The 22,580-nt window shown below is 37.4% G+C and overlaps 1 protein-coding gene across 1 annotated transcript in view; it reads right to left on the bottom strand.

Annotated features, from left to right (window-relative positions):
• CNTNAP2 (contactin associated protein 2) overlaps nt 1-22,580 on the bottom strand; it is a 1,416,746-nt gene that overhangs the window by 805,303 nt on the left and 588,863 nt on the right. The window lies entirely within an intron of this gene.

The following is a 22,580-nucleotide window of genomic DNA, read 5'->3' as shown; positions in this document are numbered from 1 at the left end:
TCAAATGAAATAATTTTAAAGAAAGTAATAACAATGAAAAATCTAACTGTTTAATTAACAGGCACTTGATTTTATAAATGGTCATGAAATGATTTGGCATGCTTAATTTTAATTACAAACAGCTCATTTCTGTGGACTTATTATCTCACTTAAAAGTGGTCTGATTGCCCTACAGAAAAATTTGCCCTACAAAAAATTGCCCTATAATTTGCTTCTGGTTAGAGTTTCTTGATCCTACTTTTACTCTCAAGTTACTATGGCGTTATCATGTCAAAACCATTGAGTCTTTCTCAATGTTTCAGATAATTAATAAACTATGGGTTTTTAGAGGCTTATGCCTCAGGTAGCAAAAGTATATCCCCAAACTTAATTATTCAAGCCTAAATTTGAGTTTACCACCAAGTATTTTATTTCAAAAACACTTTTTTTTTCTAGTGTTGATTGTTTTTGTCACTGCTGCAAAGCAGATCTCACAAGTATTTCCTTTTCAAGTGGAGTGACAAGTTTCCATTGTATGTGTATATATTAAAAAGCAAGTGAAGTCTTTAGCATTTCCCTTCTATGTACGTCTAGGAATTCATTTTTGGTTTATCATGACTGAGGTTAGTTAGCTCAAGACATACCACGGTAATAGAAATCCTTCCCAATCCCCCCATGGAAAACAGCAAAAATTCTGCTCCAAAGTAATAATTCAATGTAATTAGCCAAGCAATTGACCAAGTACAAAAAATCAAAATTTCTGCTTGAATGTCCTAACCAGATATAGAACACTGAGGTCAAAATTCAACTTCACAGCCCTGTATGTAACCAGCTACCCTGACTCAGAAACAAATGCCTACCTATTGAGATGCTGCGTTGTAAACATGCTGAAACTCTCCAGTTGCTTCTCTCTACCTTATGAATTAGGGCATTCTTACTTTAGGGCTGAATGCTGCGTAAGCATGAACCAATTCTAAGTGAAAACAAACCAACTATATTTATGTGTAACCTCCTCATTGCTTAATATCACATAATCAAGCCTTACTGGAAATACTGAACAAATGTACAACAAACAATTCACAACAATATTGTTTCCTTTCTCTTCTCTTAAATGATTCTGTGATGATAAATAGAAAGTGTTATAATGACAGAGTAGATATCTTTATATTTCATGTCAGCGGTCCCCAACCTTTTTGGCACCAGGGACTGGGTTTGTGAAAGACAATTTTTCTGAGGACGGATGGGAGCAGGGGGTGGGGATGGTTCAGGAGGTAATGCGGGCAATAGGGAGTGATGGGGAGCACGGACCACCGCTCACCTCCTGCTGTGCGTCCCAGTTCCGAACAGGCCAAGGACCTGTACAGTTGGGCACCCGTTTTAGGTCATTTACATATAGATTTGCACACAAATGATAATGAGGCAATAAGGACAGGATTTCATGAAATAACTCAATCTAGGATGCCACCTGAAAGTTTATATTTACAAAAATTTATAAGTAATAAAAATAAGGTTAAAATGCTTTTTAAATTTAAGGTTTAGTTGTCTATATGTCTGCACATTTGGCACTGTTTCTGCTCTACTGGGTAACTTATTTTACTGGAATTTATTGTTATGCTCATTTCTTCTACTGTCACATGTATGATTTTATACATACTAAGCCATGATTATATACTGTTAAATAGCAAAGGACTCTGGGCATCTTTTTGCTCGTATGTGCTAATATGAAAAAATATGCTGAATCATGAAAATACTAATATTTTGCAATGCTACAAGGAGCTAATGAACCAGATATTTATTTAAAAGGAGTTTTTCTTTGGTTTTAACAGAGCAGGGAATCCTAATGGACAGGTAAGACAAATTAATATGTGAAATACTCATATGCCTATTAAATTGGTAACATGTCAAAAGTGGATATGTCTTCTCTGGCCATCTACACTATCTGCAAGAGGAAGTCTTAGCAAGGTGCAAAATGCAATAGACATTTGCAGTCCATTTGTAATGAGCATATTTCTTTCAAGGAGAATTGTGAATGATGTAGGATATAAAAGCGTGCCTCAGGAATAGTCTCACGCATTCCTTGTCCCCTCAGGATGTCTGCGGGTTATTCTCTCATCTAGCGTGAAGCATCAGCTATGCAGACCTGCCACGGTGGTCTTTTTGGCGACCTACAACCAAATCTGTCTTTTGTCTTGTGCTTGGTCAGTTGCCTGTGACGATTATCCTGGCAGGATGGCGGAGCTGATCTCTACAACTTCTTTCAGGAGTGGACTAATATGGTATCATCTGAGTAAAAGTTACAGACGAGACAGCCTGTACTTCAAAACTTGGAGGAAACAAATGCAATAATGTAGTTTCTTAGAGCACGTCTCAGATTAAAGGCATAGACAATAAGGCTTTAGATTAAGAAAAATATTTGTTTAAGAATGAAAAGATTGAGGTATGATCATCCAGAGAGTTTGATAGAAAATGAGAAAATACAATCTGGCTCTTGGAATGAAGCAGACTCTTCTTCCCTTACCCCAAGGGGCTTGGCATTTTTCTTGTTTTTGTCTGTAAGCTGTTTTTAGGGATTCAGGCTTGAAATCACAAAAATTCTTCGCTCCTTTATAGATATGATCCCTCAATAGCCCACCTGTCAGCCCATCACATCAATTCTATTTCTAATTGATTTTGCATATACCTATGTTTTTCCCTGTTGTTACTAGTTTAAGAACATAGCTTCCAACAATGTCCAGTACATCCTCCTCACTTCCACCCCTAACCCTGTATGGTAGGCAGGTTTCTAAACAGCCCCTAACTAAGGATGTCCTGCCCTAGTTCCCAGAACCTGTGAGCATCATATCACTCCCACGATCACATTATGTTCCACGGCATGACTGACTTTAGGATGATCCAAATGGTGTTGGTGTAATCATATGGCCTCTGAAAAGCACAGACCTATTTCCTGCCGGTGGCAGAAGAGGAAGTCACAGAGATTCAAGGCATGAGAAATCAACCTACTATTGGTGGCTTGAGGATGGAGACAGCCGCGTGAGAAGGGACTCGGGTAGCCTCTAGGAGTAGAGCAGCCTTGGCTGAACCCAGCGAGGAGACAGTTCTTAGTGCTACAGCCACAAAGAGCTGAATTTTTGCAACAATCCTGAATGAGCTTAGAAGTGGGTTTTTCCCCCTCAGAGTCTTCAGGTAAGAGCCCAGTTGAACCAACCTTGATTGTGGCCTTGTAAGAGCCTAAGCAGGGAACCCAGCCAAGGCCACATGGACTCCTGATCTATAGAAACTGTGAAATAATAAAATGTGGGTTGTTTCAGGCTGCTGAGTTTGTGGTAGTTTGTTACACAGCAATAGCAAACTAAGCAAACGAAACCATATTCATCAGCTTGGTTTTTATAAAAGACTCTGCTTATCTTAACATTTTTTCTGTGTGAAAATCTACAAGCCTTCTCATGGCTTTGGATCAAATTCAATACCTTTATTCTGATTTTAAGACATTCCATTAAATTAAGCCAAACTTCCCTATCTTCCTACATTTCTTACTAAATTTTTTTTTACTATTCTTAAATGAACATGTTCCCATAGCACGTTGTTGAACTTCATCTCCTGTTTTATATAGTGCGTTATAATTTTCTATGTATTTACCTGTCACCCCGTTGAACTGAACACTAATTCCTTGAAGACAGGAGCATTTTTAGGGGCTCTTCATATGCTCAGAATCCAGCATGCCTCTCGGCATTGGTAGGTCTCAATCCCACTCATGGATGAGCCTTAGCCACACGGAAGCCAGGCCACACCTTTACTCTCCTTTGACCACACCTGCCCCTCTGCCTTTCCTCACGCACCTTCCTCAGCTGGAATGTCCTGTGTTTCTTCCACCGTCTAACAACGTGTTGAGGGAGTAGTCAACATAGAACATTAGTTGAGGTAAAAAGCTACTCTGAGCTAATGTCACCTACATTATTGCAGAACATGGTGATAAGATCTGGGAAGAAATAAGAACATGAGGTGTAGCCAGAGAGTCTCCTTAATACCAAAAGAATACAGGCCTTCCAGATTTGTTTGCTGTTCTGTTAACAAGACTATGAATTTCTTAAAGAAAAGAACATTTTCAATCTTTTGGATATCATTAATAGCATTCTGTTGACATAGAATATATGCATAAGGAACCAAATTTGTACCCAAGTTTCACAAATTTCAGAGAATAAAGCAACTGTCACAACTATCCTACCACTCATTTCATTGATATTTCCTTCATTCAAACTCCCTACCTGTCCTGACCCACCAAACTGAAGCTGGGAATAGGAAAAAGAGTGAGAGTAAGAGCACAGTGAAGACCAGAGAAAGTGGTCTTTCTCCAGGTCACAGGGCTACAAAGAGGGGGTTCCAGGATTAAAACCTGTGCTCTGTGACTCCACAGCCTGTGCTCATCTCATCATTATTCCACACTCTCCCCCTGATGCTCAGGCATCAGCATCCTTCATATTCCTGCAGAATGGTTCAAGTGGGGAGTGGAAAAGTGGGGCATGAATTATTTTAAGATAATAATTTGTCTACAAATGTTAGAGACAATTTGTCTAAACATTTGTCTACAAATGTTGTAGACAAAAGTTTTGTCTACAAATGTTAGAGGTTGAGACTAAAAAGGATTACATAGAACTGTGTTTATTTGAATACATACACACACACACACACACACACACACACACACATTTAAACTCTCTGTCCAACTGCTGGCTGTGTCACACCCTAGTTCCTTAGTAGTTTTAAATATTCTCCTAGATAAATCATTGTCAATATTAAATGGTATATGGCCTTGACTGAGTGCAGTCAGGTCCACACTATATGGTTCTGCTGTTATTCTAATTTGAACTTTGAGACTGATCTTATAAATCAGGAATGACTTTTTTTTTTTTTTTTTTTTTTTTTTTGCGGTACGTGGGCCTCTCACTGTTGTGGCCTCTCCCGTTGCGGAGCACAGGCTCCAGATGCGCAGGCCCAGCGGCCATGGCTCACGGGCCAGCTGCTCCGCGGCATGTGGGATCTTCCCGGACCAGGGCACGAACCCGTGTCCCCTGCATCGGCAGGCGGACTCTCAACCACTGTGCCACCAGGGAAGCCCAGGAATGACCTTTTGATAATGTTTTTCCATCAATAAATTTAATATATTTAAAACCACTCGAAGAATTTAAAAAATCCAATCAAAAGCACAGTTTCAAATTAAGTGGCTCTAATACTTTTCCCCCTGTATATCAGCCTGATATAGTACAAATAAAAAGTGATAGTAAGAAACTATTTTAACATACTTACATGATGAAGAGAAGTTAATGCTAAATTTTGCAAAAAGCAGTTGTACTTGCTCACTGGACATGTTATTAAGCATAATTTATGTGTGGAATTGACCTTCGGATTGAACCTGATATACAGACTGTAATTACATTACATTAGCTAGATCATGGAGGGATCAGGTCTCCCTTGAATAATGCCTGATATATGAGCACTGGAGAAATGCTGGTGAATGGAGAGAGGAATGGGAAGTAAGGAGAAAGGGGAAAGGGAGGGAAAAGAGAAGGAAGACAAGGAAGAAGGAAGGGGAATAAGGAACTAGAAAAAACTAAGAAAAAGGATAGAAAGGGAGGGAGAGAGAAGAGGAGAGAGGGAGGGAGGGAAGAAAGAAGTACAAGGGAAGGGGGACGCGGGAAAAGGAAAGGAAGGCAGAAGAGGAAGGGATGCTCCTGCCCCGCTTCTCCTGCTCCTCTGCCCTGCAGACTCTGCTCAGCCCTAGAAAAGGTTTGCCCAGAACTTGCCAACTTCTGTAGGTCTTAAAGCTTCCTATTCACCCCAGAACTGTTTTCTTCCTATAAACTTCTCACTGTTAAAAATCCAAACAGGAATGCCTTCCCCAGTCGCCACACCCCAGGAAGAATCTGAGCTATTGTTGTCCCAGTTTCCTTAGTACCTCCTGTCTCCTGGAGAGTGAAGTGTAGACTTGGGCTAGGAAACTGCTCTCATTCTTTCACAGCAGTTGCTTCACTCATCTGTACTCTCCCCATTAGAATGCCATCTTCTTAAGGTGGGAAATTGTCTAATTCATCTTGTGTTACTAGACCCTTGCATAGGGCTTGGTTCATAGGAAGCACTCGGTAATTCTGTAAGTTGCCACTTCTAATTCTCACAACTAACCATGTGAATTAGGCACTATATTCCTCATTTTACAAAAGAGTAAACCTAGATTCAGATTATTTAAGTGACTTGTCCAACGTCGTCAATATAAGTGAGCTTGAAAATCATTCTTGCTAAGATATAAAATTGAGAGAATAATTCTGGGAGTTAAAGAAAGAACTATGAAAAGGCCTTCAGTGTGTTTTAATTATGATTTTTTTTTGAGAAATACATTCTTTCTATATATATATAGTAGGAAAGTTAAAATTCATGGTAATTTATGAAATAGGAACTTAAGATACATCATTATCTCTTATGTGTTACCTGAGAGAACTGATTTACAATACTAGAGCAAAAATAAAATTTTAAACATTCTATAATTTAAAGCATTTTGCAGTTAAATCAAACTTATATAACTTTACATCAACAGAGGATTTATTTTTGCTGTGTTCTTTCATATATTGATTCAGTAAACATCTCCTTACCATATATGCTAAGCATCGACTCTGTTTAATTTTACCTTACTTTTACACTTGTTAAAATATTGTCCAACACCATATATTTCCAAGTCAAACATGGAATTTTCTTTGGTGATGTTTTAGGGTTTTTTTCAATCTTGGATTTTGTTTATTTTGCAACACGATTTCTAGTTTAATTGAAATATTTATTCAGCAGAGCCAGAGCTGCATTCCTCTCGTTTTATGAATTGCCATCATTTATACAACACTTTCCCCTCTTCTACTGAATTATATAGTATTTTGTGATTGTCACTGTTTTGTTTTAGAATTATGATACGGGTCATATACTCAGTATATAGTTTTATATTTGAGCAAAATCACAACTACGTAAATATTGCCAGGACAGTTTCCCAACAGGGCTATGATTTCTGTATTTGCCCTCTAACTTCATGAACACAACAAAATTTAAGGATTTAAAATCTAAGCAGGATTGGTGCTGCTTCATCAGGGGTGCATTGGATGGTTTATAAATCAAACACTAAAATGGTTAAAAGAAGGCTTCTCCTGTAGCCCATTAACCTTCAAGAAGTCTTAGCTTTCCTTTTCTGACACAAGTGAAGTGAACAAGATTTTAATAAAAGTCCTGAGTAGATATACCTGAAGGGTCAGAGCTCATGATAAAGCTGCCAGCACTGCAACTTTAAGAAAACATCCCAATGACTTTTAATAACACTGGGTCCGCCAGTGCTCACTGTGCAGGATCTGTATTTGAAAATCCCATTTGAGAAACCAATCCCCCATTTGACCGGACCATGGTTCTTAATCTTCTTTTTGGTGTGCAAGAGTTGACTGCATGCCCTGTAGAATATGGTTCTCATGACCTCAGGAAATACTTTCCTGTAGTGACAGAGAGGCAGCCCTGTCCTCAACTTTGACTTTCTGATCACCCATTTCGTTAATACTAAGTGTTCGACATCTTCTAAAAGTAGAAAAAACTTAATATTACAGAAGTAGACAAGGTTCACCAAAACTTCTATTCCACATATTTTCATTTTTGTCCCTTAATCTCTCTTCAAACTGTTATAAGTTGAATAACCCCTGAAATTGAGAATTGGTGACATACAACAATAATTTCCATATCTATGTATGCACTAGTAGAACAAAAGTAAAATTATCACCATAAACTTAACAGATGTTATAACTCCCACTTAAAAGTGAGAAAAAAAGATTTAAAAAAATTAAATAATTTGCTTGAGTTACACCAGTAATAATTAACAGTGCCAGAATTCACTATTTTCAGGTCACTCAGTTTTAAAAACTCATGTTATTTACAATCTTCAAGACATATATCTACATTTCTGACCTCATCATCTCAATATAAATCAATTACATGAACAAATAGCTCTTTGGAAGCTTGGATAACATTACAGGTAGAAAAGAAAAGCTCACTTTAAACTATTTCAGAGCATAGAAATAGAGGAAAACTTCCAAATTATTTTCATGAAGTAATTTCAACAATGACAAATCTGACATAGATTTTACCCAAACAAAACGCAAGCAAAGACAAAAAAAAAAAATTCAGACCACTCTCACTATGAGTATCAACACAAAAGTCTTAAATAAAATAACATTAAACAGAATTCAATAGCACATTATAAATAATATATCATGAACAAGTGGGGATTCTTCTAGAAATGCAAGACAATTCAATAGTAGGAAGTCTAATGATATGAGTCATCACATTAATAGAGCCAATGAGATAAACAATATGATTATCTCCAGGAATGTTGAAAAGTAATTAGACAAAATTTAATACCAGTTCTTTAAAACAAATCCAAAAAATGACTCTCTGTTAAATAGGAATTAAAGGATGAATACCTCTTTAACATGATCTTATGTATGTGTACTTATATCTGTATGTATTTTTTTGTTATTATTTATTTATTTTATTTATCTTTGGCTGCGTCAGGTCTCGGCAGCGGCACTCGGGATCTTCGTTGAGGCCTGCAGACTTCTCTCTAGTTGTGGCATGTGGGTTTTCTCTCCCCAGTCGTGGTGCGAGGGTTCCAGAGCGCGTGGGCTCTGTAGTTTGTGGCACGCAGGCTCACTAATTGAGGAGTGCAAGCTCAGGAGTTGTTGTGTGCAGGGCTTAGTTGCCCCGAGGCATGTGGAATCCTAGTTCTCCGACCAGGGATCCAACCCGCATCCCCTACATTGGAAAGTGGATTCTTTACCACTGGACCACCAGGGAAGTCCCTCTAGATGTATTTTTATGTCCATGTCTCCAAAAGCCAGCATGTAGCAAGCATCTATCAAAAAGGACAACAGTAGAGAATTCCCACTGGAACAAGATGATGCTGCCCACTATTTTCATCGTGATTTAACATTATATTGCAGATATATAACAATTAAAAAAAAAGCAAGTAGAATCCTGGACGAGCCCCGCCCCCCCACCAAAAAAAAAACCAGAAAGCAAATAGAGGCATACAACTTGAAGATAAAGAAATAAAACTACCTCTATTTATAGATGATATGACGATCTGAAAAACAGAAAGATCAATGGAGCAACTACTAGATACAAAGAGATGACTGAATAACATAGCAGGGCATAACTTTAACATGCAGAAATCAATAGCCCATATATAATTAAACAAAAACAGGTTTGAAGATATAATGGAAGGGAACAGAAAACTCCGTATTTCAATTTCAGATAATAGTAGTTTCCAAGAATCTTTTTTTTTTTTCTATTTGGGAGGTAAGGGCAAGTGTGGTCTGTGGAGAGAACAATGAGGAGATTGTGTGTTTTAGTGGAAGGGGAAGTAAAGAGAAAGGGAGACAACCAAATGGAGGACCTTGAATGGTGAAGAGTGAAGTTGGTTCTCAAGAAGATTGGGGCCAAAATGCAACTGGTGCTTTAGAAAAATTAATCATAGAGAAAAAATAGATAGGATGTGACAAGAACCTGAAAAGATGAAGCAGTAGTATAAATGGTGCTACCTATGTTCTTATCTCTTGCCCTAACTGATTCAAAAGTTAGGAAGTAGTCAGGTGTCCAGTATGGAATCAAAACTAACTGGACCAGAAATCTTACTTCTGCCCGGACATTTTCCTTTGTTCTCATGCTTCCATCCCCAAAAGCCAGACGTAAATGCCCCTCATTTCACTGTATTGTATTAAGAAATACGAGTTACAAAAGGTGGAGAACAAAGGAAAAGAACAGATGAAAAATAAAGTTGGAAGTTGTAAGGGAGTTCTGAAAGTTTTCTCCACTACTCACAGGTTGGAAGATGGAAATCATCAAAAATGTCCTTCATTCTACTTCGACCAACATGCTCCCACTTCAGGCCCTTTCATGTACTATTTTCAGCCAGGGAAACACTTCCCACCATGTGCCTCAGCCCTGACCATGTGGTCAAATGCCTCATCATCAGAAAAGCTCACGGCTCACACAGAGAATGGGCTTGAAGACACGGGGAGGGGGAAGGGTAAGTTAGGACAAAGTGAGAGAGTGGCATGGACATATATACAACAACCAAATGTAAAATAGATAGCTACTGGGCAGCAGCTGCATAGCACAGGGAGATCAGCTCGGTGCTTTTTGCCCACCTAGAGGGGTGGGATAGGGATGGTGGGAGGGAGACACAAGAGAGAGGAGATATGGGGATACATGTATATGTATAGCTGATTCACTTTGTTATAAAGCAGAAACTAACACATCATTGTAAAGCAATTATACTCCAATAAAGATGTTAAAAAAAAAGAAAAGCTCACGCCTCACTGTTTATTCCTCCAAACTTGCTTTATTTTTTCCCCCAAACTTGCTTTATTTTTACCATAGCACTACCTGACTATACTTAGTTGTTTATTATTTGTCTCCTCCCACTAAACCATAAGCTCATGTTTACAGAAGGGTTGTTTTTGGGTTTTTTTCTTTTTCTGTTTCTTTTCCTTCACTATTATAATTCCCACTGCTTAAAACTGTATCTGCCACATGGTAGGCACCCAAGAAATACTGTTGAATTAATAAATGATAAAATCAAGGAATGAACAAGTTATGGTAATAGTATCCTAGAAAACTCTTGCAACCGTATTTATTTTACAATCAAGACAGTTTTAAGGAAGGAAAAAATTCTTGGAGCATTTTCTCCTTAAAAAAACAACCACACACACACACAAAACTCTGTAAGCTTGGCTGAAATCCCTTGAATTTTAGCACAGATTCTCCCTTCTCAGGTGACAGTTTTGCTCTGTCATTTTAATTCATACAAAAGTATACCTGCAAATATATATCTATTTATTTATTGTTATAAATGCTATACTTGTCCTATTCTTTTCTGTTTTAACTGACAAAAAATCCATTTGTTTAGTATAAAATTATTTTCCTGTAGGAAACCCCCATCCTCTGGATTTTTTCCCTCTGGGAACAGAGGTATAAAATAATAGATTACAATATATTTTTCAAGATTTAAAAATTTTTAATGTCTTACAAGTGCTTTCAATTCTTGCAAGCAGTTTGTTCTTTGTATAAGCAAGAAGGTCTCTTATTTATAGAATAATTTTTAAAACTCTCTAGTCATCTAAGCTTCTGGGTCCCTGCAAATTATAAATAAATAAATACATAATTACAAAAATAAATTAATAATAAGCAATATCTATGCTACATAGATTTTTAAAAAGAAGAAAAGAATGTTATGACCATCCTTAGTTCTTGAGGCCACTGGTTATTCCAGAGGGAGGCAGTTATTCGTTTTGGGGGACAGGTTGCTGCATTTTTGGCCATATCTTCTCCAGCCCTACTCCAGACTTTTCTCTTTATGTCAGGTTATTTCTTCTTTTTTTTTTTTTTTTTTTTTGCTGTACGCAGGCCTCTCCCGTTGTGGAGCATAGGCTCCGGACACGCCGGCTCAGTGGCCATGGCTCACAGGCCCAGCCGCTCTGCGGCATGTGGGATCCTCCCAGACCGGGGCACGAACCCATGTCCCCTGCATTGGCAGGCGGACTCTCAACCACCGCGCCACCAGGGAAGCCCCCAGAGACTCCTTTATTAAGCCTCAAAGCTCTCCATGGTTTTATTATGGTTTTTTCAGGATAGAGATCATTAACTTTTCAATAATGGCGATAAAGTTTAATAACGGAGATAACTGTTTCTCTTAATACTTCCAGAAAGCACAAATATGAACAATTTTCTACTTCTCCCTTACTGTTCTGTATTCCTCTTCCTACGTGATGGCTCCTCGTTTTCCCCTTCATTTGTGAAAGGAGATAATCTAGAGACAAAATAACTTAAAATTTAAAAAGGGGCTTCCCTGGTGGCGCAGTGGTTGAGAGTCCGCCTGCCAATGCAGGGGACACGGGTTCATGCCCCGGTCCGGGACGATCCCACATGCCTCGGAGCGGCTGGGCCCATGAGCCATGGCTGCTGGGCCTGCGCATCCGGAACCTGTGCTCCACAACGGGAGAGGCCACAACAGTGCGAGGCCCGCATACCACACACAAAAAAAAATTTTTAAAGAAAATCTCTCTAGAAGTGAATTTTTAAATTTAATTCAGAACTCTTAATTGATTCTCATCTAGCATTCTGGAGATAATTCCTCATAAATAATATGTTTTAAAAATGAAAAGAAGATTATTTACATTTTCAGAAACAGAGAAGATGAGGAAACAGAAATACTGCATATCACATTCAGTTGTAGGTCACCAACATTAATTTTATAACTGTTGCATTATCGAATTCTAGTGTCATTTAATGGCAAAGTGTGTTTAATTAAATCAACCACATTATTAATTGTTGCCTTCTTAATTTTTTAAGAGATATACATAATTCATGGAAAAATTGAGAGAGCCTACAGCACAAGAATTTGCCTTTTAAAAAATTATTTTTTATGTTTAAAGCACTTTAATACATTGGAGAAGTGGGGAAAAGTTTTATAACAAAACTTGAATGTTATGGCTCTCTTAATACTAGCCCTATTTATAATTTAGTTCCCATAATATTTTGTTAATGTTACCTTTATTATATGTAATATATGTTAATATATCTTACTTCATATATGTATAGCTCATTACAGATTAGGAAAAAAGAAAATGTAATGAAGGAAAATTGTCCCAAATACTACCACCTTGAATATAGTCACTGTAAACCATTTTGTTGCATTTTCATACCCTTTTTCCTAAGTATCTGCATAAATACATATTCTATATACATACATATGTGTTTATGCTATGAATTGAATGTTTGCGTTCCTCCAAAATTCAATCATGTTGAAATCCTAACCCCCAAGGAAATGGTATTAGGAGGTGAGGCCTCTGAGAGATGATTAGGTCATAAATTTGGAGCCCTCATGAATGGGATTAATACTCTCATAAAAGAGATCCCAGAGGGCCAGCTTGCCCTTTCTGCCATGTGACGTTATAGAGAAAAGAGAGTTATCTAGGAAGAAGGACCTCACCAGACACCAAATCTGTCCGTGCCTTGATCTTGGAATCCTCAGCATCCAGAACTGTCAGAAACAGGTTTTTGTTGCTTATAAGCCACCCACTCTACGGTACTTTGTTATAGCAGCCCAACCAGATTAAGACAGTGTAAACAGATCTAGTCACAAGTAGAAGAACATGCTGTGCAGGAACATGCAAATCCAAGTTATTTACATGTCATTCTCCAAAGCTCTTCTGAAATCCATCCACTTGACTACATCTACTGGCTCCATCATGGATAAAATGGCAAGCATCTCTTCTCTGGTCCATAGTTAAATGTGTATGTCCTTGAATTTATTCTTCATACAGGAACCATAGTGATTTTTAAAAATAAAAGCCTTTTGAACTACTTCCATGTTTAAATTCCTTTTCCTGACTTTCTACAGCACAGAATAAAATGGGAAGTCTCAGCATGACCTACAAGGTTCTGTGAGATCTGACCCCTGCTCACCTCTTCAGCCTAAAGCCATCCCATCCTCCTCTCTGACCCTTGTCAAATCACACTGACCTTGCTTCTCTTATCAGACACCTAAAAGTGCTTTTACCTTCACATGCTACTCCTTTTATATAAAAGGCACAAGATTTATCTTACACTGCTATTAATGACCAGAGAAAATATAACATTTAAAATTTTGCCCATAGCTGACCTTGTCCTAACCGTGAGTTCCCACCAGCTGGTGTGTGTGGCAAGAATTTAACTAAATAATCACTATATATTAAAGCTTAGTCTGATTCAATAATTTAAACAGTCAGGTGTTCAGGTACTCTTGAGAAAACCTGTCTTCTCTTATTGTCTCCTTGTGAGGAAGAGAAGAAGTTAGATTTGCCCACAGCCATGGCTGTAAATAGGGGCAGACCTGGATATGGCTCTTAGGTCTCCAACTCCATAAACCTCCATCTACTGCTGATTACATCACTCACAGCATGGACCAACTAAATACCGGTAAGTAAGGGCTCTGATAACCCCAAAACATTCCAGTAACACGAACAGTAACCATTTTCAGGAATAGTCTTCAGTAGCAAGATTCTCAACTAAAAGTACTTAGAAAAGAATCCTATTTCCTTTCATTTGAATGCTGTAACATAAACAGTGGCATAAGTAAGCTAAAAAGAATGTCAAAGAAGGAAGATTGCCTCCTGCAATCTAGAAAACAAGACACAGCAGCTCAAAAATTAAACAGGATTTATCTAGATACAGAGAAACACACATAGAAATAATGACAGAGAGAGTGCATCCTGCTCTGATGTTGTACACTCGACAGCCTTGGGACTGCCCGAAGGACTCCATGATGGTGCACGGGGTGGGGTGGTGGGTAGTTTACCAGATGCTATAGAGCCCAAGAAAAATACATACTATAACCCCTCAGATCCTTTGTTCCACTTTTTTTCCCCCTTCATGTCAAAATGAATACAGCTTCTCAATTAATTTGGTACTATGAACAGAATATTATGAAAGGAGAATAAAATAATTAAATGTAGACTTCATAAATTAATAAACCTACATATGCCTGCTGAGAATTCAAATAAGACTGACAATTAACATTTGTTGAATGCGTTGTGTCAAGCAACACTCTAATGCTATTTTATCCTCACAACAACACTTTAAGTTAAATACTGTTTTTATTCACAGCAACAAATAAGGAAACTGAGGTAGGAGGCTATTCTGATAAGTCTAACCAACATAAAATGCTATGTGAAAATAAAGTTTCTGGATCTACAATTTTGAGACCAAATCTGTAACGTGGTATCCTGCTTAAGCTAATTCCACCTGGCAAGGCTCTTTTGGAATCACCAGAAGATCTCCAGCACCATAGTCCTACTAGGTTGTTGGGTGTTTTTTTTTTTTAATTATATATTTTAAATGAACACTAAAATACAAAGCAAAGAAATATGGACAGGAACAGCACCATCTTTTGTCATGGTCTCAAGTATTCATAAAGCAGGAGGTCACCAGTACCTGGTGAGAGAACAGATGAGATTCAGCATCCTGCTAGGTAGGCATACTTTTCCTGGACTCACTTTCCATATCTGTGCTCTTCTGCGCTTACTCAATCCCTAGAATTTCTTTGATTCTTGCCTTCCCTTGCGAAATGAAATTTTCCAGAAACATTTATTATTAAATGATGTAGAGCCACCCCTTCAGAGAGAACCTATAATTGTAATAACCTAACAAATACAGTTTGGTGGTTTTAACTTCACTCTTAGCAACTAAGAGGAACAGTGCCAGTAAAAATAAGGAAATTAGACTAAAAACAAATAAATCATGAGATTTCTAAAGCAAACAAAATCCTTCTTACACAAAACACGAATAAGTAAGATTTGGAATTCTCTAGCCATTTTATTAAATCATTTTACTGACTTCCATTTTTTGAGGATAGTTGTTTATATAAAATTATTTTAAACCTGTGCCAAGAGCCTGGCATTAAGTTTTATTCTGTGTTAGGCTCCGTTTTGTTGATCTTTTCTGTTCTCAATTACCACTGGCTTCAGCCAGATTTTACCCTGCCTTTCTTTGTTGGGAAAGCAATAAGGTTAATGACTGCTGTGTTTTCTAACCATGTTCCTAATCTAGCAATTCTGCCCTTTAGAGGGTGGAATAGATTCACCACCGACACATAAATAATAATTTCCCAGGGACCTTCAAAAAGTGACTGATGCCCTTGCCTTTGGGTGTCTTTTCTTTTAAGTGACTGATGGGAACAAAACAAAAACTGTACAAAAACCTTTTCACTGAGAATAGCAAATGCAAATAGTGGATGAGAGACTGAGACCTAAAGGAGAATAAAACCAAACAACAATCAGGAATGAGGGGCAAACAAATGCAGCCAGCAGAGCTCTGCTTCTCAGAGAAGTTGATCTTCCTGGAACAGAATGACAACCAGTTGCTTGCTAACAGAGAAGCGCAGTGCCTATTTAAACAGTGTATCTGGATTATGCTCTTTAAAGTTTTAGGATTGGTGGATCTGAAATTGCATATTAAAGAGAACACAAAGCCATAAACTTGTCCATACACATATTTACCCACATCGCTATGGCCTGCGTGGGAATTTAATATTTAAAATATTGCTATGTGCTGGAATACAGGAATCCACAAAAGAGCTGGAAAGGGCTTTACAAAGTAATGCTAAACTTTGAGGCCAGGAAATGTAAGAAATTTCCCCAATGTCACTCAGCTAAAAACCTAGGTCTGATGTAACTGATCACATAAGGAGACAGAGCAACTAAATAATGACTGGAGTAGTTGAGGGAATTAAAAGTTTTTTTCCCAACTAAATACCAAAGATAATCATGTAAAGCAGTACATGGAAAAGTTACAAATAAAGTTGTTTCTTAATCTGTATTACTTTGGCTGTATTCATCTTTTGCCTCTGAATTGAAGCATTCACCTAGAATGTAGAGATAAAGTCAGCAAAAGGTCAAACCAAAATATTCAACCATTTTTCAAATGATTTATTTTGATGTAAAACAACTATATCCCAATGAAAAATGATTTATTTTGAAATTAACTGCTAATAAACCTATATCTCCTAATAAAAATCACATGATTTGGGTGTCTCTAGACCTGTTCAGTTTTATAATGTTTGTGACTTGGAAAAATTGTGTTTTCAGTGATTCATTAATCACCCCCCACCGCCCCCCCCCCACATCACTACCAACATCAACAAAAACACAGGTTAAGGTTAGGGAGTAGAAACTGCAAAGTAAGAATTTGATATTTATCTGGAATTGCTAGGCGAGAGAGACTCATGAAGCACAGACATTGTATTGAAGCAGAAATAGTTATCTATAATCTATATGAGCTGGAGGAAAATATTATTCTAAAACATCCCAATTGTTTACTTTGTTAGTAAACAATTGATTATTAATTTGGAATATATCTGCTGACAAAAGCAGCACTACACAAAGGCTGTAATATAAAGCTGCTTAGTTGGAGCTTGAATTTGAAAAGAGGTTACGGGAATAAAAATAAATAAATGGAATCATCTGAAGAAAAAGGAAGTAAGTCACTTGGCCCATAAGGTTAATAGATCAGGGTTTAGACAGATGGACCTTCAGGAAAGGCTCTCTGTAAACTAGTGTTTAAGTCAGGAGTCAGAGTATACCATAACAGTACAACATAATAGCCGTCCCTCTCCAAGTTGTAACATTACACAACTTCCCCATCCAGGCCACGACATTACGCTCTAACTTTCCGATAGGAAGAATATTTGTCTGGGTCCAAAATGGACAAACTTTAAACCCTTCTTGATAACATGGGAGTTTCTCCACACCTACTGACTGAATGGATAGTACATGAAATTTTGAGCACAAATTGTGAAACAGAAGTCAATTCTCTTCATTCTAGATTGTTGAAAGCATTGAGATGGATGCCAAAAACATGCCCAAAAATCAGCACCAATTCCTGGCAAGCTCTGTCCCCACCAGGCCAGATTAAGATCTTTGATGAGGATTCATCATGGTAGGTGAGGGAGGGAAGGCAAGGGGTTGTGAGGTTAAAGATTATAGAGTCACTGAATAAATATGAATTAAGCACTTGCAGAGGTAGCAGAAGTCATGATTTCTGATTCTTAAGCTCTAGCATACTCTGATCAGGGTCAGTGAGAACAATCATAATTGCCAAAGAAACTTGTTTACAAGATTTTGTTTTCAGGCACCAAATTCAATTTCTAAAACTCTTCCTATTAATTAGTTTTGAGTTTTGGAATATTAGTATTTTTTGCCTAGCAAAATATATCCATCAATATCCATCAATATACTATGTGGATAATTTTGAGTATATTTAATATTTGGACCAGTGAAAATTTTTGGAGGGATATTTTATTTTTATATCATGAAGTTGAAATATAATTGCTACACAGAGTTCACAAGCAAAGCAATTTTATCAAATGGCACAGTTTACAAAAACAAAATTATTTCATTTGATCCTAAGAACTATTTCTTTTTGCTGTATAAAATGTCAATTTTCTTATGTTGAAAATTTGTAGCTATAGCTCTTAACTGTCTTCTATTACAGGAACTACTGTAACATCAAAATTCTATAGTAATATTTGACTGGAGTTTACACTGAACAAATATATCTGTTTTCTATGTGCCCCAAAATATGCAGTGAAATTAAGGAACTATTGAAATGAGCAATGCCAGAAGTAGGACTCACACTGAATGAAGAATACAGGTCTCAGGAACTGTGGATTCACACATTCCTAGTGTAACTTAAGGAGAACATCAAGTCCAGCTGTTCAAAATTCCCACCTCCGAGCAGGAATCAGAAAGCCAGAACTCTAAAGGTAAATCATCTTATCATGGGACCCAGTCTTTGTTAAATTAGGAAACCAAGGGCCATGGGTTTCCTAATCTAACAAAGGAATCGGTTAATGAATCTATTTGTAGTTACATGGTAAAGGGACCCCAGGCCTTCTGTCCCCTTGGGTTATACCTATCTGAAGTCTACTCCAGTGTTCTTAAGAGTGGTCATGCATAGTTCTGAGAACCTATTTCTAGAACTTTATCACCTTAATAGTCTTCTAATTTCATTTTATGTAGTAATTTTTCTCCTCTTGACCTCAGTTTACTCATCCACAAATTGAAAGAAGAATCTTGAGATCATATGGTTCAAAGTAATTCAAACTCAAATATGATTTAGGAACCTCCTACTTGGTCATAGTACTTTTAACATAGCAGGTTTTAGAATAATAGCTTTAACTTGAGGATTTTAGACTTGGATAATAAGTAGCTTGTACCTCTCTACTCACAGCTGAATCACTTTCCAGCTTCTTGGGTGGTAGGAAGTGACATGAAGGGCAGCGGAATCAAAGGTAGCCCTGCAGTTCCAGATCATTTTTAAAAAGCTATGAGAATGATGAGTGTCTTAGACCAGGATCTATTCCACAGGGCCAATGGTACAAAGACACAGCAGCAAAGGCCCACTCACCCTGACTTGTGGATACTGGGTACCAACAATGACAACTGCCATATGATTGAGAGCAGCAAGCCTTTAATGAAGTACCCAAGAAATGGCAAGTGTGTGGGCTTGACTTCAGAGAATTACACAAAATGAAAAACCTATCTCCTTTGGTTCCTTCTATGCTTTACTCTGTTCCTGTCCACTATTTTGTTCAGGACGGTGTGTGGTCTGCCTACATACTTGCCCGTATTAGGCTAAGCCTTCCTATTCATTTCATTCTGCCTCGTTATCAAAACTGTAGGAATGTTCCATCCACCAGGCATGGCACCTCAACAGTCTTTCTCTTGTTGGTTTCTTTCCAAGTGTGTTCTGACCACATATGCTGTCGTGATTAAAACTATGTAAAAAGTAGGTGCTGACCAAGCCAGGCTTAATGTTCCCCCTCAACTTGACTAAATTTTAGGTAGGTTTCTTTCTGACTCTAGACTCCTGACCTTCCTTTTCTTAGAGCACTTAATTTAGAAACCTGTAATTGTAGTTCTCTACCCCACTGAGATGTAAATCTTTTTTAAAGCCTCTTAACAGTTCTACAACCCAGGAATGCTTTTCTTAAGGACCTGGCAGTCACCTCTTTGAAATGTAATAATTAAGGAAGATAGCACCCCTATTTCTCAGTCTGCGTAAGATAGTAGGAGCCTAGCTTCAAGGAGCCTTAATCCACGTTGTAAAACTACCTCCTGTCGTGAAGACAGGAGAAAGTTGACTTTCCTTTTGGGTAAAGCCAATAGCAAACACAGACGGCTTTCACAGATTTCGCTATCCTGTGTTTCAGTGGAGTTGAGCTTGGACTGAGTTCTGGCCTCTCTCCCCTACTGCAATAACCTTGAATAAAGGGTTCCTTGCTTGTTTAACTTCGTCCAGTGTAATGTTTCTTTGAAAGTGTTAATTTCAATTTTTATCTTGTAGTAATCAGAGCTGTCTGCTTTTGTTTCCCTGTAATTTTTTAGTTTGCTTTTTCCTTTGGAAATAGGCTGATTTTCTCAGGTTACATGATAGTAAACAGTGCTTTACATTACCCTAAAATGTCTTTAAAAATTAAATTTAAATTTTCTAGAACATATTTATTTTAAATTTCTTTAAAAACTAAACAAACACATTAAAAAAAATTCTTTTCAGTGTTTCTCAATGAACAAGATTCCCTGGCTGGTCAATAAGAATATTTAATCTATTTGGCATAGGCGACTGTTCCTTTAGTGAAGAATAATTTTCACAACAGTTATTGCACAATGAAATAAGACCTCTCAATTCCGCTAGCTTCTAATCTTACTTCAATTGCTTGGGATGATGCTGGAGAGAGCACCATAACTTTTCTGGTTCCCTTAATGCTTATATAAATTTTAATCATAAATTAATAAACTGGCACGTGGTAATGTGTGAGCCTTTAAGTCCCTGCAATAGCTAGCTATCAAGAATAATGTAATAATAAAAAAATAAGAAGGAGGAAGAAAGCTAAGATTTATTAAGTACTTACAACTTGTCAGGCACTGTTCCAAATGCAGTGTATGAATTATTTAAAGAATCCTAATAGCAACATTAGGGGTAGGTGCTCTTATTATTCCCGTTCTATAGATGAAGAAGGCATGGTTCCAAGAATGTAAATATCTTGCCCCAAATCACACAGTTAATAAATGACAGAGATGGGATTTGATAATCTAAGGAGTGTAGCACTAAACCCAACACGTTTAACCATTACACTACATAGCGTCTAGGCTTGCAGCCTGTCAACATCAGATATGAGAAAATTGATTAAAATAAGGTAAAATATACAAAACCAGCTTAAACGGCTAGGTCTTCAATTACAGTCTTGCTAAGTCACAATTATCCTTTAAAAAACATTCTTTCTGCTCCTTGCTGTAGTCGCATTGTTTAAGGCAGTGCTTCTCAAAGTGTGGTCACAGCAGTATCTGAATCGCTTGGTTGTTTGTTAGAAATGCAAGTTCTCCAGCTCCTCCCCAGGCCTACTTAATCGGAAACTCTCTGGGTGGGGCTCAGCAATCAGTTCTACCAAGCCCTCCTGTTGATTCTGGTGCTCGCTCAAGTTTGAGACTCACTTGTCTAAGGCAAATTTTGGCAGAGATCCTTATCTTGCTGTTGCCTTGGCTCTCGTGCAGAGTTACTACCTTAATAATACTCTGTAGTGATTTGTAGATTTCCAGCCTGAAGAGGCCTCCACCCATTTATTGTGGAAAAAAGTACAGGAACTATGCCTTTTCTGGGCAGATTTTGATATTAAAGATCAAGAAACTCACATTTCAAAATCTTGCCATTCCCTAAGTTACCAAGAACAGAAGACACACAAAATGCTTTCTTCAGAACTATCTGTTGGATGAATCAATAAAATTATCTCTACTTCTCCCTTTCCTGTTCCCACAGACTAAGAGTACAAAGCTGAGGAAATTTGCAAGAATCCACAGTATACTCTATCCCCTTTATGCACACATACACATATCTGAACTGCAAGTGAGACAAAAGATAATGTTTCTAGGTCACTGCCACAGTCCAACCAGGGAAAACAGGAGTCTGGGCAGCTGTCCAGAACCCTGGCATTTGGTCGTCACAGCATGGCAGACCATGGCTAATTTATTTGAAGTGCTACAACTTCGCAGAGTAGCAGGTGCTCCCATGTGCAACTGAAGTCACAAAATACTTTACAAGGACTATATAAATTTCTTTATGTTATACTCTTCCAGATAATCAAAACCAGTTTTCCTACTTGTCCTTGTCAAAACCAGTTTTCCTACTTGTCCAAAATACTTTACAAGGACTATATAAATTTCTTTATGTTATACTCTTTCAGATAATCAAAACCAGTTTTCCTACTTGTCCTTGTCAGCCTCTCCTTAGTAACACAGACACATCAATTATATGCAGAACAAGCATAGCCTTAATTTTCGAATACATGTTAAAAGTGCATATACAACCATATGCTAATGGAAGATATTATGAAGCTTTAAATATAAATATTATTATTATTGTTGTTTTCCTTGGCAAACACTGGACAATTCCATTTCTCCCTCAGTATAGAAATTAGAAGGGAGAGTTCAAACATTAAGATAAATATACAATGTCTAAATATCTTGGTAGGTAACCTTCCAATCTGATTTTCAAATAACCTTCAAGGGACTTTTAAAAATACTCCATATTACAATTATGAAAATAAAAGTTTGTTTTTTGTAGTAGTCATGCATAGGAATCTATTTTCATATGGCTACTTTAAGTTAACATATGAAAATTTAACATATTTATTTGAGGGAAAAATGTTTGCTTAAGATATTAAGCTCAGCAACCGTGGCATATCATACTGCAACTACTGACAAATCAAGAGAGGGCATAACCTTGAACTTGAAACCCAGTTGAATAGTTATCAAGAATATTTTTTCCACTTTCTACTCTCAGTTCTAATTTTTCAGGCTCTGTGACCTTCAGTAAGTTTCAATTTTTCTCCATCTTTTTTGCTATTAGCTATTCATTATTTTAGTGGACTGATAATGTATTTTTAGAGAGTATAAAAAGTTTCCCAATACTTTAAAGTATAGATATTATTTTAAATGACA

This window comes from Delphinus delphis, chromosome 9 (assembly GCF_949987515.2).
Source record: "Delphinus delphis chromosome 9, mDelDel1.2, whole genome shotgun sequence".
Classification (NCBI taxonomy): domain Eukaryota; kingdom Metazoa; phylum Chordata; class Mammalia; order Artiodactyla; family Delphinidae; genus Delphinus; species Delphinus delphis.
This window is presented reverse-complemented; position numbering and strand designations above follow the sequence as displayed.